Here is a 17,240-nt window from a genome sequence, read left to right as displayed (position 1 = left end):
CCTTCTATAATAACCGGCTAAACCCAAAAATTGGCGTATCTGCATTGCTGTCTTAGGAGTCTCCCATTTTTCAATGGCTTCAATTTTTGCTGGATCAACCTGAATTCCTTTGCTACTAACAACGTGGCCAAGAAATTGCACTTCTTTCAACCAGAAAGCACATTTAGAAAATTTAGCATATAGCTGTTCTTTTCTTAACAACTCTAATATTAAACTTAAATGCTGCTCATGCTCTTGCTCACTCTTGGAATAGATAAGAATGTCATCAATGAAAACAATAACAAACTTATCTAAATATGGACTACAAACTCGATTCATGAGGTCCATGAATACAGCTGGCGCATTCGTCAATCCAAACGGCATGACCAAAAATTCGTAATGACCGTAACGTGTCCGAAAAGCAGTTTTCGGTATATCTTCTTCTTTGACACGTAATTGATGATAACCCGATCTTAGGTCGATTTTCGAATAAACACATGATCCTTGGAGTTGATCAAATAAGTCGTCAATTCTCGGTAGTGGATACCGATTCTTGATAGTTAACTTATTTAATTCACGATAATCTTTACACATTCGGAAAGATCCGTCTTTCTTCTTGACGAATAAAATTGGAGCTCCCCACGGTGAAGTACTTGGTCGTATGAATCCACGATCCAGTAATTCTTTTAACTGACTCTGAAGTTCTTTTAACTCGGACGGTGCAAGTCTATATGGAGCACGGGCAACCGGTGCAGCTCCTGGTACAAGATCTATTTGAAATTCTACAGATCTAAATGGAGGTAATCCCGGCAACTCTTCCGGAAATACTTCAGGAAAATCTCTTGCTACAGGCACGTCATTGATGCACTTCTCTTTTTCTTTCTTTTCGACTTTATTAACATGTGCTAAGATAGCATAGCACCCTTTCTTCAAGCACTTTTGAGCTTTCAAATAACTAATGAGTTTTAGCTTTGAGTTACCCTTCTCTCCATAAATCATTACTGGCGTTTTATCCTTACGAGGAATGCGAATTGCCTTCTTGGCGCACACAACTTCAGCTCCTATTTTGGACATCCAGTCCATGCCGATTATTACATCAAAACTTCCTAATTCTACGGGTATCAAATCAATCTTAAATGTTTCTCCGGCTAAATTTATTTTACAATCACGGCAAATTTTATCGGCTTTAATTAGTTTACCATTAGCTAACTCAATCATGTGCTTAGCATCTAAAGGTAATGATGAACAATTCAATTTAGCGTGAAAGTCTCTACACACGTAACTTCTATCAGCACCAGTATCAAATATAATAGATGCGGATAAGTTATTAATGGTAAACGTACCCGTAACAAGCTCCGGATCTTCGCACGCCTCTCTAGCATTAATAACAAATGCTCTCCCTCGTGCAGGTCCGATATTCTTCTCTGGATTCGGGCACTGGCTCTTATAATGACCCTGTTTCCCACATCCATAACAAGTAACAGTAGCCAAAGCAGTTCTATTTGCATTAGTGGCAGGAGTCTTGGTACCATTTGTATTTGTAACGAGAGCCCTACAATCTTCAGCAAGATGACCCTTTCGATTACATTTGTTGCATACCACATTACAGTAACCAGAGTGATGTTTGTGGCATCGGTTGCATAAAGGATTTTGTCCTTTATAACCAAAGCTTAAACCACTACCCGCACCTTGCGTGATTTCTTGTTTCTTAAAAGATTGTTGTTGGTTACCTCGATCATAATTTCCATTCCACTTTCTTTTGTTACCTGATACCTTCACATCAGTATTGGATACTTTCTTATCCATGATGACCTGATCCATTAGCTCGTTTGCCATGGTTATAGCTTCATGAATTGTCTTAGGTTTCAATGCTGTAACATTTGCCTTGACCTTTTTGGGCAAACCATCTTTGTACATTTCAATCTTCCGTTCTTCGGTTGGAACCAATTCAGGACATAGCAAAACTAATTCCATGAATCGCTGATTGTAGTTGGTGATTTCAGTACCAACAGCCTTCAGGCTTCGTAATTCATCTTCCAACTTTCTAACCTCGTTCCTTGGACAATACTCGTTAATTAACATTATTTTGAATTCTTCCCATGGAGTATCATAAGCTACATCTCCTCCTACAGCCTTCACATAATTTTTCCACCACGTGAGTGCACTATCTTGTAAAGTGCACCATGCATACTTGGTCATGTACTTTTCAACACAACCACTGATTTTAAACACAGTCTCCATCTTTTCTATCCACCGGGTTAAACCGATCGGTCCTTCTGTTCCACTGAATGATGAGGGCTTGCAAGCTTGAAAAGTTTTGTAAGTGCACCCCACACGAGGATTTGGGTTAACTGCAGCACCTCTTGCAGCCTCGACCCATAACATTCTGTCGTTCACTCGCTGATTGATGAGTTCCTGGATTTCTTGTTCCGTCATTCGGTTCAATCGCGCCATATTCTTCTATAAGAATGAAAAGAAAATAATTATTCACATGGAATATTATAGATGTAGTGTATATTTACAGTACATTATAGCTTATTAATAATATGAACCAGGTATTATTATAAAAGCCTTTTCTTCTTATTAGCGTTTTATAATTATATCTAGGGTAGTACCTACCCGTTAATGTCCATACTTAATAGCTTAGTACAGAATCAATTACTACCATCTAAATAATACTTAACCATGGAAAATTATTGCATTTCACACTTCACTATTTTACATATGCTTATCTTACATCGAACATTAAGCAAACCACACTAATAATATTATACAAAACATTATATGATCCCATGGTTTAATACGGCAGCGCATCGTTTGGTCTATTTTCTAGGACGTTTAGGTTCAAAGAATCGCTTAACGCTTATCCTGGCTGTCTGCCTATATTTTGGCTGTGGGACTGAAGAACTGGATGCCGGGATAGAACGAATAGGAATAGCGGGAATAGGGGTGGTAGTGTCTAGTGGAGTTGGTGCCACATCATCCTTATTAAACTAAGGATTTGAATTTTCTAATTCATTAGCCTTTCGTTTCTTTCCTAGTTCGAACTCTTCTTTTGTAATTTCCTGTATTTCTTCCTCGGGTTCACTTTCCTCCTCGGGTTCACTTTCCTCCTCGGGTTCACTTTCCTCCTCGGGTTCACTTTCCTCCTCGGGTTCACTTTCCGGGTTCTCTATAGTCGGTTCATCCGGAATTTGTGAGTCTTCCCCAAAGATATTATTTTCGTCATCGGATAGGTTAATGACTGGAACACCATCTGAAGATTCTGGTTCGGAGTCGCTGAATGTGATAACAAGTTTTGAGCCCGACATCTATCACACAACAACTAACCCATTAGTACTACATAATATTTACATATAAATTTTAACCAACAATGATAAGCAATGGTTTTTAAATCAGACCCGGTCAAAGTCCAGACTTACTAATGTATCCTAACGACTTATCAGTTAGACACACTAATGCAAACCTGGTTCGCTAAGACCACCGCTCTGATACCACATGTCATAACCCGTCCTTAACCGTAAGAACGTGTTAGATAACGTATGATTTCATTGCGAGGTATTGACCTCTATATGCGACATTTTTAAAAGAAAAACTGCATATATTATACATTACAAACCATGATTCTTATTTTTGATACAAGCTTTGGACGAAATAAAGATGATTATCGTTTAGCGATAATCTTCGACTTACAAACTTTACAAATGATGATAACAACACGATTTCTAGCATATTTTACAACACAAGTTCTTGGATATGCAGTCTTATTTTTGACACAAATATGCGTACGCAAGATCCTGCTCAAATTCAACATAATGCAGCGGAAGCTTTTAGAAATCACCTGAGAATAGACATGTTTTAAAAGGTCAACATAAAGTTGGTGAGATATAGGTTTAGTGCCGGCAGCAATATATATATAGACCACAAGATTTCGTATATAAACAGTTTAATAAAAATATTCTAAGTGGTTGAGCACTTGCTAACCATACTTAACAATTAATCACGTCGCATATTCCCTTTAATATGAAATCTTACTACACTGTACCAAGTGTAGTCACGAAACGAAGTACTGTGCAACCGTTGAATACTGGTCGTCCAGTCCGGTTGGGGTTGTCAGGCCCGATAGATCTATCAACAGGATTCGCGTTTACAATACCGCTGTAAATATTAGTTACCAAGCTACAGGGAAGTATGCCAGTGGTACAACTCAACGTAGAATATATTTTTCAGCTACTTGTGTCCATATTGTAAAACATAAAATACATGTATTCTCATCCCGAAATATTTAGAGTTTAAAAGTGGGACTATATACTCACTGTTGTCTCGAAGATATATATATTTTTGACTTGGTCTTCCGATTGATATCACGAACCTATCCATATATAATATATCAATACCTTTTCTTTTTAAACAAACGTCACATATATATACTTGTTATACTTTTAATACTTTTTGTAATTCCTTAGTCCGTAGTTAGCAGTTCCTTGTTAGTAATTCAATTTTAATGGTTCATATTTAGATGTTTAATATACCCGCAATGAAATAAATAAAACCCCCAACTAAATAAATAAAACCCCATCGTATATGTATTGGTCGAGATTAATCTTGACCCATGGTACCGGTGTTGTCAAATGACGTGTTGCGTACATAAAGTACCGGTGTTGTCAAATGACGTGTTGCGTACAATCATGGGATCTTATGATTAATCTTCTCGTGTTGTTTTACGGGTGATCCTGAACCATATAAAATTGAATTATGAGTACATATGTATAAAATATCATGTTATCTTAGAAAGATGTGATTTATTTAATTTTTCCCAATTAATCCCGAAGTTAAACAAGTCTTGGATAACCAATTTTGTTTCGGTCATAGTTTCTTCGTTACAAATCCGTTTTCGTTGATTCAACTTGCCATCTCCTTGGATCGAGTTCCTCTTTAAGACTATGAACTGTAAATACCTTAGTTTGTATTCAAAATCATACCGCATAGGTGAAACTTTAGTGAAACTTATGAAGTTAAACATTTTCCTTTATGTAAACAACCTTAAATGATTATTTTTCTAAAAATACTTATACTTTGAATTAAATCATGGAATTTTTATGTGTTATCATATCCATAGTAAAAATCATTTTTCCAGAACATAAACCTCCAATTCAAAGTTTAAGATAGTTTTTAATTACCCAACCCAAAACAGTCCCCGGTGGCACTCCGACGTCGTAAAAACAGTTTTTAAGATAATCTTTGAAAAACCAAGTTATACCTTGTTAAATTAGCATATATTTAAGTTATATTACAGGTCTTGGAGTATTTTAAAAGTTAAGTTATAAGGATCTATTTAGTTTGCAAACAAGTTTGAAAACTTTCAAACTATGTTCTTGTTGTTAAATTTTTATACCACAAAATAAGATAGCTATATATATATGAATCGAATAAGGTTATGAACAAAGTTACTACCTCAAGTATGATGAAGAAAGTTACTGAATAAACAAGATATGAACTTGTTCTTGATGAGTTGGAAGATTAAAAAGTGATTCATGAAAAGAAACAAAGGTTGTAAGTAAGTTTATATATAAATTAACTTACATGAATTGAATCAAAGTTTAAACATAGTTTTACCTTGATTATGGAGCTAGAAACTTATGAAGATCTTAAGGAATACTTGAAGATTGAAGATGAAAGAGTTTAGGAGTTAATCTAGCTTGAAAGAAAGTTGATATGGAAGTATATGTGTGTGTAAAAAAACGTGTGGATATGTATGTATATATAGACTTTTTGTTTTGATTTTTAGCTCATAAGTCTTGATTAATGACAAAGGATTGGCTCCCACAAGTTGCTATCATGTCCCTTAATCATTCATGGCTGATCATTGGTATTTCCTATTGGTATATACCAATAGTAAATACATCTAGAAGGTGGGTATTATACGGGTACATATACCGTAGATATACGTATAGAAATCTTGTGAAAAATGGAATGAGGATTCAAATATAGCTATCTTTTGTGAATACACTTATATGGTTTTATGTAATTAAGTTCTTAAAAGTGATTAAATACATTACTTATACGATATATGTATAAACATTATAGGTTATAAGTATTTATGTCAAATAACGTTACGTATGGTTATCGTTTTGAAAACTTAAGTTAGTAGTTTCAAAATATACTTATAACTTATTGTTATTAATACAAAATGAGATATTAAAACATCCTTAAATCATGTTAAATATGTATATATACATATATATACACAAACGTATAATTATCATATATTGTATAGTTCGTGATATCATCGGTCAAACTAGACGGTCAAACGTTGTGTAAAACTCATTTCAAAAACATAAGTCTCAACAATTTGGATTGCTTATCATGTTGGTAAGGTTTAATTTATGTAAATATTAATCTTATAAGTATAGAATGATCGAAAAAGTGCGGGTCGTTACAGCATCCCATATGTTGAGAAATATTTTCTAATTCAATTCTATCAATGCCAATCCCGAAAACACAACTTTTTTGAAAGTTAACTTTTAGGCCTGATGCAAGTTCGAAACACTTAAGTAGGATCATAATGTTGTGTGCATTTAGCCGACTCCAAACACCGAAAAAATGGTATCATCCCCATATTGAAGATGCGAGATTAGTACCTTATCACTCTCGACTTCAACTCCCTTGAAAAGGCATTTTTCTATTGCCGCTTTTGTGAGAATATTTAGACCCTCTGCCGCGAGAATGAAAAGGAACGGGGAAAGGGGATCACCTTGTCTCAACCCTCTACCAAGAGAAAATTCATTGGTTGGGGAACCATTAACAAGAATTGAAATTGACGTCGATGTAAGACATTAAAAAAATGCACTTCCTCCATTTACAACCAAATTCCATGGACTTCATGACCTCAAGTAAAAAATTTCAATTGAGGCTATCAAATGCTTTTTCAAAATCAACCTTGAATAAGAAACTTTTCTTTTTATTTGTTTTAAGATAGTCAACCGTCTCGTTTGCAATTAACACACCATCTAGAATATACCTATCTTTTAGGAATGCCCTTTGTTTAATACCAACAAGCGAAGGCAAAACTTTTCGAAGACGGTTGGAAAGAATTTTGGACACAATCTTATAGTAGCTATCGATTAAACTAATCGGTCTATAATTGCCAAGTCCCATCGGGTCATTCTTTTTGGCAACCAAAGTCACGAATGAAGCATTACACCCTCTCAAAATTTTCCCCTTTAACCAAAAAGAATTGATTGCATTAACAAGGTCTTCTTTAATCAATTCCTAAATTTTTTTGAAGAATCTCATATTGAAACCATTCGGGCCCGGTGCCTTTGTACTACCACAATCATTAAGAGCTTCAAATATTTCAGATTCTGAGAAGTTGTTTTCAAGCATTTCAGCTTCGGCACTTGATATACTTGGATATATGAGATCTTCTAATGATGGACGCAAAGTGTCAGGTTCGGTAAAAATGTGACTAAAGTGCCTGAATGCTTCGGATTTAACATCAATAGGGTTATCATTCCATGAACCATTGATAGTGAGACCACAAATGTTGCACAGATTGTATTTGTTTCGGATTATTGAGTGAAAGAATTTAGTGTTTTCGTCACCCTCAAGAGCCCATCGAACCCGAGCCTTATGTTTAAGCATAATGGTTTTGATGTTTTCTTTTTCAATCAAATCTTTTCTCGCTTTCTTCCAAATTTCCATCTCATCAGTATTAATAACCCCCGTTTCTGCCTTCAGTTCTAAGGAAGTAGTGATGTTTATTTGAACTTCTATTTCACTGTTGATCAAACCAAATGCATCTCTACTCCAAATTTTGAGGGCACTTTTGACTGCCTTGAGCTTGTTTAAAAAAAATTATATCTTTCCTAGTACCTGATCCTGAGACCAAAACCCAAGCATCCGAAATTATCTTCTCAACACCATTATGATCTAACCAAATGTCGAACACCTTAGAGGGTTTTGGGCCATAATCTTTTTCTTCATCTTTGAGGACAATAGGACAATGGTCAGACTCATTTCTTTCTAACGCTATAACCAATATGTTTTCCCACGACTGATAGAATTTTTCGGTTACTAAAAAACGATCAATTTTGCTAAACCTGATCCCGTCATCGCTAACCCTAGTAAAAGCTCTACCTCCTAATGGGATATCTAAGAGATTACACGTTGTGATCATATCATTAAACTTCCTAGCTCGACTAACAACAAACTCGCAATTGAATCTCTTAGACACATCTCTTACTTCATTAAAATCCCTACAAACCACCCAAGCTTCATCACTACCCGACACTAACCTAGAAATTGAAACCTACAAAACTTGCTTCTTTGAATCATCATGTGACCCGTACACATTAAGAATTTTTAGCTCAATACCACTACTTTTCCATTTACCCTTAACCCCTATAACCCGATCAAACTTAACAACATCTATAGCCTCGAAATCTTTTGTATCCCAAATTAGAAGTTGCCCCCCGATTTCCCTATCATTTCTTGTTGAATGAAATCACAATCCGAGGATCCTCAAAGATTTTGAATCCAAGTGTCATTAACACTGTGAATTTTTTTTTTCTTGGAGAGCAACAAAAGAAGGCTTCTCTTTCAACAACATCTTCTTAATTGTCCCGAATTTACTTTTCTTACCCTAAACGAAAACCACTAATATTGTAAGAAGTTATCTTCATTTAAAAACTATCAAAGAATGAAGAAAGGATTGACTTACTTGTTGAGTAGCAGGTGGATTTTTTTTGCCACTTCAACCCAAGCTTACATCCAAAATCATGGACGCATTTAGAATTGATTGACCCAAAAGAGTTTACAGATCTTGTTTTCCCTCGATCAAACGATTGTGAGCTAACCGACTTTGTAACTTTGTCATTCTTCGTAACTGGGATTGTATTCTGAACCTGATTTGCACACGAACTACATGTAGATCGGATTTGTTAAATGGCTTGCTTGTTTCTTGCAATGTTTTTTAGATTCATCATTCTAGATGATGTTTTCCAACGACGTATCCCTGAAAGACAACAACCTCTTTTGCAACCTGACTTATGCTTGTGGGTATTTGGATCAACTTGAACCGGTTTGTTTGAGATGTTTTTGGGCTTGAACGTGTTGGTTTTAACTTTGGAATGATCAGGACTAGGAACAGTAACTTTTGTGGACTTGGAAACAATGGGTGGGCTCGAGATTTTTTGTATTGGGCTATTCGTTTTAATTTTTATAATTCTTAATCGTTAGAGTTTAATTTAAACTTTAAGTGCTATTTATAATTTTTTTTATTTATCGTTTTGTGCTATTTAGAATCATTGAGTATTATTTTCTTAGATTTTGAGGGTGTTTGGGATTGCGATTTGGATGTGATTTTTTGAATATTGTTTTTGAAAATGCAAATAATTACTTTATAGTGTTTGGTAAAATAAATATAGAAATCGATTATTCACGTTTTATTCTCTTGAAATCGCAGTTTTCAAACAGTAGGGTATGGGTTACTGCAAACAAAACGCACTTTTAGATCTTTGGTATGTTCATTTAAATTTACTAACGTAACCCTCAATCTCGGGTGACTAACACAATCTCGGTGACTAACATATCTATTTGAGGTTTGATTAATATTATATGGACTCACTTTTTCAATATAGATATCACGGAGTATTATTATATCATTATTTTATATTATATTATATTATATAAATATAATAATAAATAATAATAATAAAAAAAAATAATAATAATAATAATAATAATAATCCTACATTATATTATTTTATAAGGCAGTGATTATACTCCGTATATAATTTATCAGGTCTTATTTTTCTGTACAGTTGCTACTATATTAGTATTATTAAGCAATACATTATTTTTACATAGCATAAATAGTTACATTAAAATAATAAATACTTTACATGTTAAATTAATCTTAACAATAACATGTCTAATTTAGTCATTTTATCGAGTAAGTGTTAGATAATCTTATTTTTCCAAACACTCAACAAACTCATCATCTATTTATTGCGATATCAAACTGCAAATCTACAGTGGCGGAACTTGAACTCGAATACAGACGGGGCGGTGTAAAAATTTAATAAATTTTTCATTGTCAGCAGGGGTAAACACTAAAAAAAACCTTATTTTTTTGTAAATTTTTTTTTAGTGTAAACTTTTTTGTTCCGTAAAATTCAGTGGGGCGGATAACCCCTTTGGGTTCCACTAAGTACCGCCCCTGATAATCTTATCCAAACACTATTCATCTACACCTCGTTTTATAACAGCAGATTATTTGATTCTAATTATCCAAAACGCATAATCAATTTTCATAACGCTAATCCAAACACCCCATTTATAGGCTTCATATCTTAATTAGTTAAGTAATTCCAATTTACATTATTGTGTTGTTTATTTATGTATTGTACATTTACTTACTAGTAATTGATTATGTAGAATTGCAAGAACTCAAATATCTTTTCCAGATCCAACTCTATGTTAGAAATCCAAAATTATGCAAATTGTGGTGAACTCATTCATGGTAAAATAGATAGCATGAGAGGATATAAATAATATATCCACCCGTAATTTACGTTACAACTTTTGAAAACAGATGGAAAAATATTGGTATTATTTTATGCTATCAGTGACTTAAATCCTTGGCTTCATCATTGTTTTGTTTTAAGGTATATAGCGAAATAATTTCTCGCATCAACACGCGGGCTAGATGGTTGATTTAGGGATAAACCTTAACTAGATGGTATTCACGCTCAGTTAAATTTTGAATCAAATAAGTATTAGGCTTCAAACTTGGGACTAACCATATTAGGTCCCAATCTGATTTTTGGTACAAAGTTTGAAGATCAACTATAAATTTTTTTCATGTTTTTTGTTAAAAAGTTTTTTATGTATATAAATTTATTAAAAAGTACAAAACTTAAAAGCAAAGAAAGCCTAGATCATTTGTCCTGCAGTATTAATCGACTCACATCAATCAGTCAATAACTCATGTAATTGAATTAAAGTAACGAACAATTACAATAATGGTTCTTATAATCAAACTCAAACAATAATAATCTTCAAACAATTTAATCCATAATATAAGAATAATTTAACGATAAATGTATCACAACTGAGTAAACACTAAAGGTTTTAGCCTAACATGATCATAAAGAACAATCAAACACATGGAAACAATAGAATTCATGATTATATCACTAAAATAATGAATACTGAGAGTACCAATTATGATCTAATGTCTAATCTTCAATCTTGATGTTGAAGGCCTTGGAAATTGATGAAGATAGGATCCAGAATCACCAAAATGCCCAACTACGCTCCCAAAACGACCTAAATTAAGTTATGACCTATAAAAACACGAAAATACGTTTTAATCAACAAATTATGACTTCCCCGGCTACTTCTAGCTATCACGAAAAAATAACAGCCTTGGAACTCGCGATCGTGAGGTCCCTTCTCTTAGCACTCGCGATCGCGTGGTCCCTTCTTTTAGCACTCGTGTTCGTTTTGGCTTATTGTCACGACATGAAAATATCTCGATAAACACTTCGCGAATGAGAGATAATTCTCGCGAAATGAAAGGTCATAAGCTCGCTTTTGGCCTGAAAAATAACTTGAACTTATATATTGATTCCGACTCGAACATGGACCAATATTTCCTGAATTTTAAGCTCTGAAACAAGTATAAATTACCCATAATACTTCAAGTAACACCTTGACACAAAAGACATCATCTTCCACAAAACCGAATCAATAAAGCTTCGAATAAGCGCGAAACTAATACAAACGGGACCAATATTATGATAGAAAACATATGTGATTTGAGCAATATCAAATCCCCCACACTTGAATCCCTCAAGAAAATCTGAACTCTGAAGTATAACAAATAGCAAGATCCAAGTCTCCAAGTGCGTAAAAATCGTAAGATCATAAGAACACCAAATGTAACGCCATGACAATAGAACCAAAGGTACAAAAGTATGAAACTACGGAGACTAAGCTACCATTTTCGCTCTTGTTTGTTATGCTAGAAATGTTTTTCGGGGTTGCCGGGAACGGACAAAATGTACATGAATCATCCACAAACATAGATGATTGTTGCAGACTGTGAAGGCAAAACTATCGCTCATGCTTCAGTTTCTACCCTGGATAGACCTCCAAATTTACCCTAACCGGGATTGGGTTCATGATTTATAGTCTCATGAGACTCTACCTCCCACGGAATCTAACATTGCATTGATGTCGATTGAAAATAATGTAGATTAGGAGGATACTGCATTACGTCCAGATATCATCGGTGAGACATGAGTTTGTACACCTCATTTGGTTTAGGCATATGTATGTTGAAAGCAGTCAGACATAGATGTGGTGATCTTTACGGAGATCATCCATCTGGGGATATGATAAAGCTACTTATGTAGTGTCATGGTACCCTCCATTATACGAGACATATCCACCTTATGGTTAGGGTAAGTCTGACCACAAGTCCCTGTTTGATGCTGAGGGCAGGTGGATTTCCAGCCTGTTGGGGGAGAATGTTGGTTTATGCTTAACAATAATATTAATCTTAACCAACGGTAATAAGTGTTTTGATGATGACACACACACACATAACCAAAAGAGATGATAGATATCTTGACATAAATATATAAGTTCATCAATCCACACTTACTCTAGCAAATGACCAACCCAAATGAAGCTTATAGTGAAAACATTAGGAAAAAAAAATACAAAATCAGGTAGTGCACGGTTTGAGTCCACGGTCGACCGTAGGTCTGAATGTGGGGTGTCTTGTACCATACTTTTGGAGAAGCATGATACACGGTCGACACCACAACCGACCGTGGTTCTACCGCAGTTCTTCTGTCCAAAATTCTTGACCAAATAATGTTTGACCACTTCGAGGCATCTATGATTCACGAAACCTTTTTCAACATTCTTAGTATAGTTTCCCCTTTCATATCAAAAAGAGTTTTGGTCACTAGAACGCTAATCTTGGTTAATCACACCTAATGACATCTTAATGACGTTTTAGCCTTGATTAAGGATAACACATAAGTGTTACAAAATAACTTGTGCTCCTAAAATGTATCTTGACATACTTAGGATGGTCATCAAGTCCCAACCAAGAGTTGCTCTTTCCTTGTACATGTGTTGGACATTAATAGGAATGACACCCAAATGTCGCGGGCGCGGATCCATTAGATCCATCATCCTTACCCGCGATTTTTTTGTGAATCCGTTAATCCGCGGATCTTCTATGACAGATTTACTTTTCGATCTATGCCCGTACCCGCGGTTATTCACGGGTCACAGGTTTCCTCACGGATTTTTTCATTAAATACTCCGTATCTATATCTATATATCTATCTATCTATATATCCATAAGAATTGAGTCCTAGGAAATTAAGTATGGTATAATAAATAGATTTTACCTCTCATTAAATTTAGTAATCTATCTATATCTATATCTATATCTATATCTATATCTATATCTATATCTATATCTATATCTATATCTATATCTATATCTATATCTTCTATATATATATATCTATAAGAATTGAGTCCTAAAAAATTAAGTATGGTGTAATAAATATATTTTACCTCTCATTAAATTTAGTAATGGTAAAAATGTTAAAAAAACTTACTACAAAATATATATTTAATAATGTTAAAAAGGTAATGAAATCATTAATTATGGTGTAATAAATATAATTAAATAATTAACATATATATATATATATATATATATATATATATATATATATATATATATATATATATATATATATATATATATATATATATATATATATATATATATAATGGTTACTTTTATCATAAATAATGATAAATAATAATGATTATTTGAATTGTGTACTCAAATAGTTGAGTTCCATGAAATTTATTACAGTATGATTTATCCTACAATAAATGAAGATAAAAAACAAAAAACTATTGATCGCTATGGTCACATAAAATTTTCAAGAGTTTTGTCACAAATATTATATTATATTTTTATTACTTTTGTCATACATACTGATAAATGATAACAATTATTTAAATGTTGTATAAAATTCTTTCACTTGCATCAATTTAAAATCTTATTTAAATCTCTATAATATTAAAACGCATCTTACATTCCTAGATTTCCAAGTTACTTATACATGTTACTACAAATGAAATAAGATCTCTGTGACGACCCGGAAATTTCTGATCAAATTTAAACTTAATCTTTGTATGATTTCGATATGATAAGCAAAGTCTGTAATGTTGAGTCTCAAAAACTTTGGAACTATATTCATGTAACCAATTACCCTTTTTACTGTGCTCGATGATTCACGAACATTTATGTATATGTAGATACGTATATATAATATATAGTTACATTAATTGAAAACGTTAACAAAGTATTAAATATATAATGCTTTACATGAACATAATTGTTTCAATATATGTTTAATATATCTATCGATGGAACTAAAAGATAATATCAAATGAATTAATTAACGGATATTTTATTAGCATTTATCAATTCCATAAGTATTGTGATATTATTATAAGTCTCTGTTATGAGGTCCACGTTGATTTGAGAAATTTTTCCTTGTTAACAGCATTCGGGATAAATGGTAAAGTGATTTACAAGTAAGAACAAAAGTGTCAATTAACGGTAACTGGACAAAAGTTAGTAGAGATTCCTGCATAATTTTCAATGCATGCTTTACAATAATTGTCTCGTGTCTCTTAATAAGTTAATTATTTAGTTTTCTAATATTGAAAACGTTTACGATATAGATGAAACCTTTTAAAAAATGATTTGAATATAACTAATTCTGGAAAACTAAATTATATTTATTTGATTTAGTACGAACACTTTTTTCGATATAATAGAATTTGATTATAAAATGTTTTTATGGATTTTCAATGATATGAAAATAAAAATAAAGATAAAATAAAGATTTCTAATGAGCACCAAAAGACTACAACATTTCATCTCAAGATTGCAAGTTAAAATGATGGAAATCACTAAACCTGCGCACTTGCACGAGAAAAATCATAACTAAATCATACTGACTCGAAAAAGGGTGATTCCAATGTCCAGACGTCCGTAACTCATAAATCTACAACTTTCAAGAAGACACCATACGCGGATCGCGTACCCATCTACGCAAAACGCGTAATGTTTGTTGACATAAAAAGTGATGGCGGCTTTTAATTTAACACGTTTATTATTATTATATTATTATATTATCTTATCATAATTATTATATTATTATATTTATATTATTATATTTATTATTATATTACATATATGTACAGATATATATATGAATGACTCTTGACATAGAAATATTACTCCGTATTAGTTTTTATCAATTTCAAAATATTAGAAGTTATATACTACAATAAGTTATGTACGGGTGTTTTTAATTCGGGTTTCAAACCGTTTTAAACTAAGAAAATTCATGAGTATTGCTTGGGGGTTATGATCATGAGTCAAAGGTCAACCTAGCGTTTATCATCTCCGTTGCGTCTACATATTTTCATGCAATATTGAATCACAATATTGATACGTGAGCATTCATATCTTATCTTTTATATTAATAGTGTATCCATGTCTAGTGCTCGATTATATATGTTTATGTATGCTTGTATGCTTTAATTTTGTCGTTAGATAGTTTATGATGAATTACGAATTTGATACATATGCTACTGATATAAAGTATATGATATGCATGTCGTTTGAAAGCTATCGAAAAATTAATAACTTTTCATTTAGAAATCTCGAGATTTCGATGAACGGATTAAAAGATATGGTCAACTAAATTATGTTTGACGTTAATTGAAATTGTGTTTGAAACTACAATTAAAATTTAAACAACTTATTTATAAGATTAATAAATTTGATTTTTGGATACTACTAGTCGAGTAAATGAATTCTTATATAAGACACGTCTCGTTTTGTTAAACAATTGTCAAAGTTGACTTTTTGAGATGACTTTTGTTAACTTTTGTATGTCGGTCTCGAGCATTAGGATTGTGATACACTATGACCTGACCTAGCTTGTTAGACATGTATTGACCAACATATGTTCTCTAGGTTGAGATCTACGATTATTTTGCTTTCCGAGTTTCGGTCACATTTCGGTGAATGACCTTATGTGCTGCTAAGGTGAGTTTATAGATCCCTTTTTAATTGCTTTTGCAATCTATATTTTTGGGCTGAGAATACATGCACTTTATTTTAAACGCAATGCATACAAGTACATACTAAATTCTACACCGAGTTTGAATCGAAAATCCCTTAGCTTTGGTAACTAGTAACTGCTGGTTATAATAACCGGTGGGTGCGAATAGTGTATATAGATCCATAGGGCTTGACATCCCCGTCTGTTCCAGGTATAGAAACCCTAGCCTGAACTATAAACAGACGTATGCTATTTGAGGTTAGTACACGTTGGATTGCGTGTATTGTACATGTTGGTTGCATGTATGTTAAAACATGGGTACTTATTATATAGACGTTAAAGTTTAGTTACCAGGGTGCTCAATCTTGTAGAATATTTTGATAAACGTTTCTGGATGAAACAACTGAAATCTTGTGATCCACCTTTATATACAGATTATGCGCAACATTAAAACTATGAACTCACCAACCTTTGTGTTGACACTTTTAAGCATGTTTATTCTCAGGTTCCTAGAAGTCTTCCGCTGTTTACTTATACGTTATACAAGATATGTGCATGTAGTCATACATGCTTTATTCGAGAAAACTTTGCATTCACAAAATCATCACCATGTATCTTATTTGACTGTATTGTCAACTGATGTATTGTTAAAAACTATTATATACGGTGATTGTCTATACGTAGAAATCATCAAATGTCGAAAACCTTGGATTTATATATTCATTTATGGTGTGCCTTTTCAAAAGAATGCAATGTTTACAAAACGTATCATATAGAGGTCAAAACCTCACTATGAAATCAATGAATGATGTATTCGTCCAAATGGATTTGGATGGGTCATTACATTTGGCATCAGAGCATGAGGTCATAGGGAACCAGAATTTGCATTAGTGTGTTTAACTGGTAATTGTTAGGATGCATTAGTGAGTCTGGACTATGACCGTATATGTTTTTATCGAGTTTTACTTATCATTTCTTGTCGGAAATTACATGCTTATCATTCTTAAGTCTAGACATGTTTCCTGCATTTATTGCATACATAGTGTACAGAAGAATTCATATCTT

This window comes from Rutidosis leptorrhynchoides, chromosome 2, assembly GCF_046630445.1.
Source record: "Rutidosis leptorrhynchoides isolate AG116_Rl617_1_P2 chromosome 2, CSIRO_AGI_Rlap_v1, whole genome shotgun sequence".
Taxonomy (NCBI): domain Eukaryota; kingdom Viridiplantae; phylum Streptophyta; class Magnoliopsida; order Asterales; family Asteraceae; genus Rutidosis; species Rutidosis leptorrhynchoides.
The sequence above is the reverse complement of the archived record's forward strand: the minus strand, read 5'-3'. Positions refer to the sequence as shown.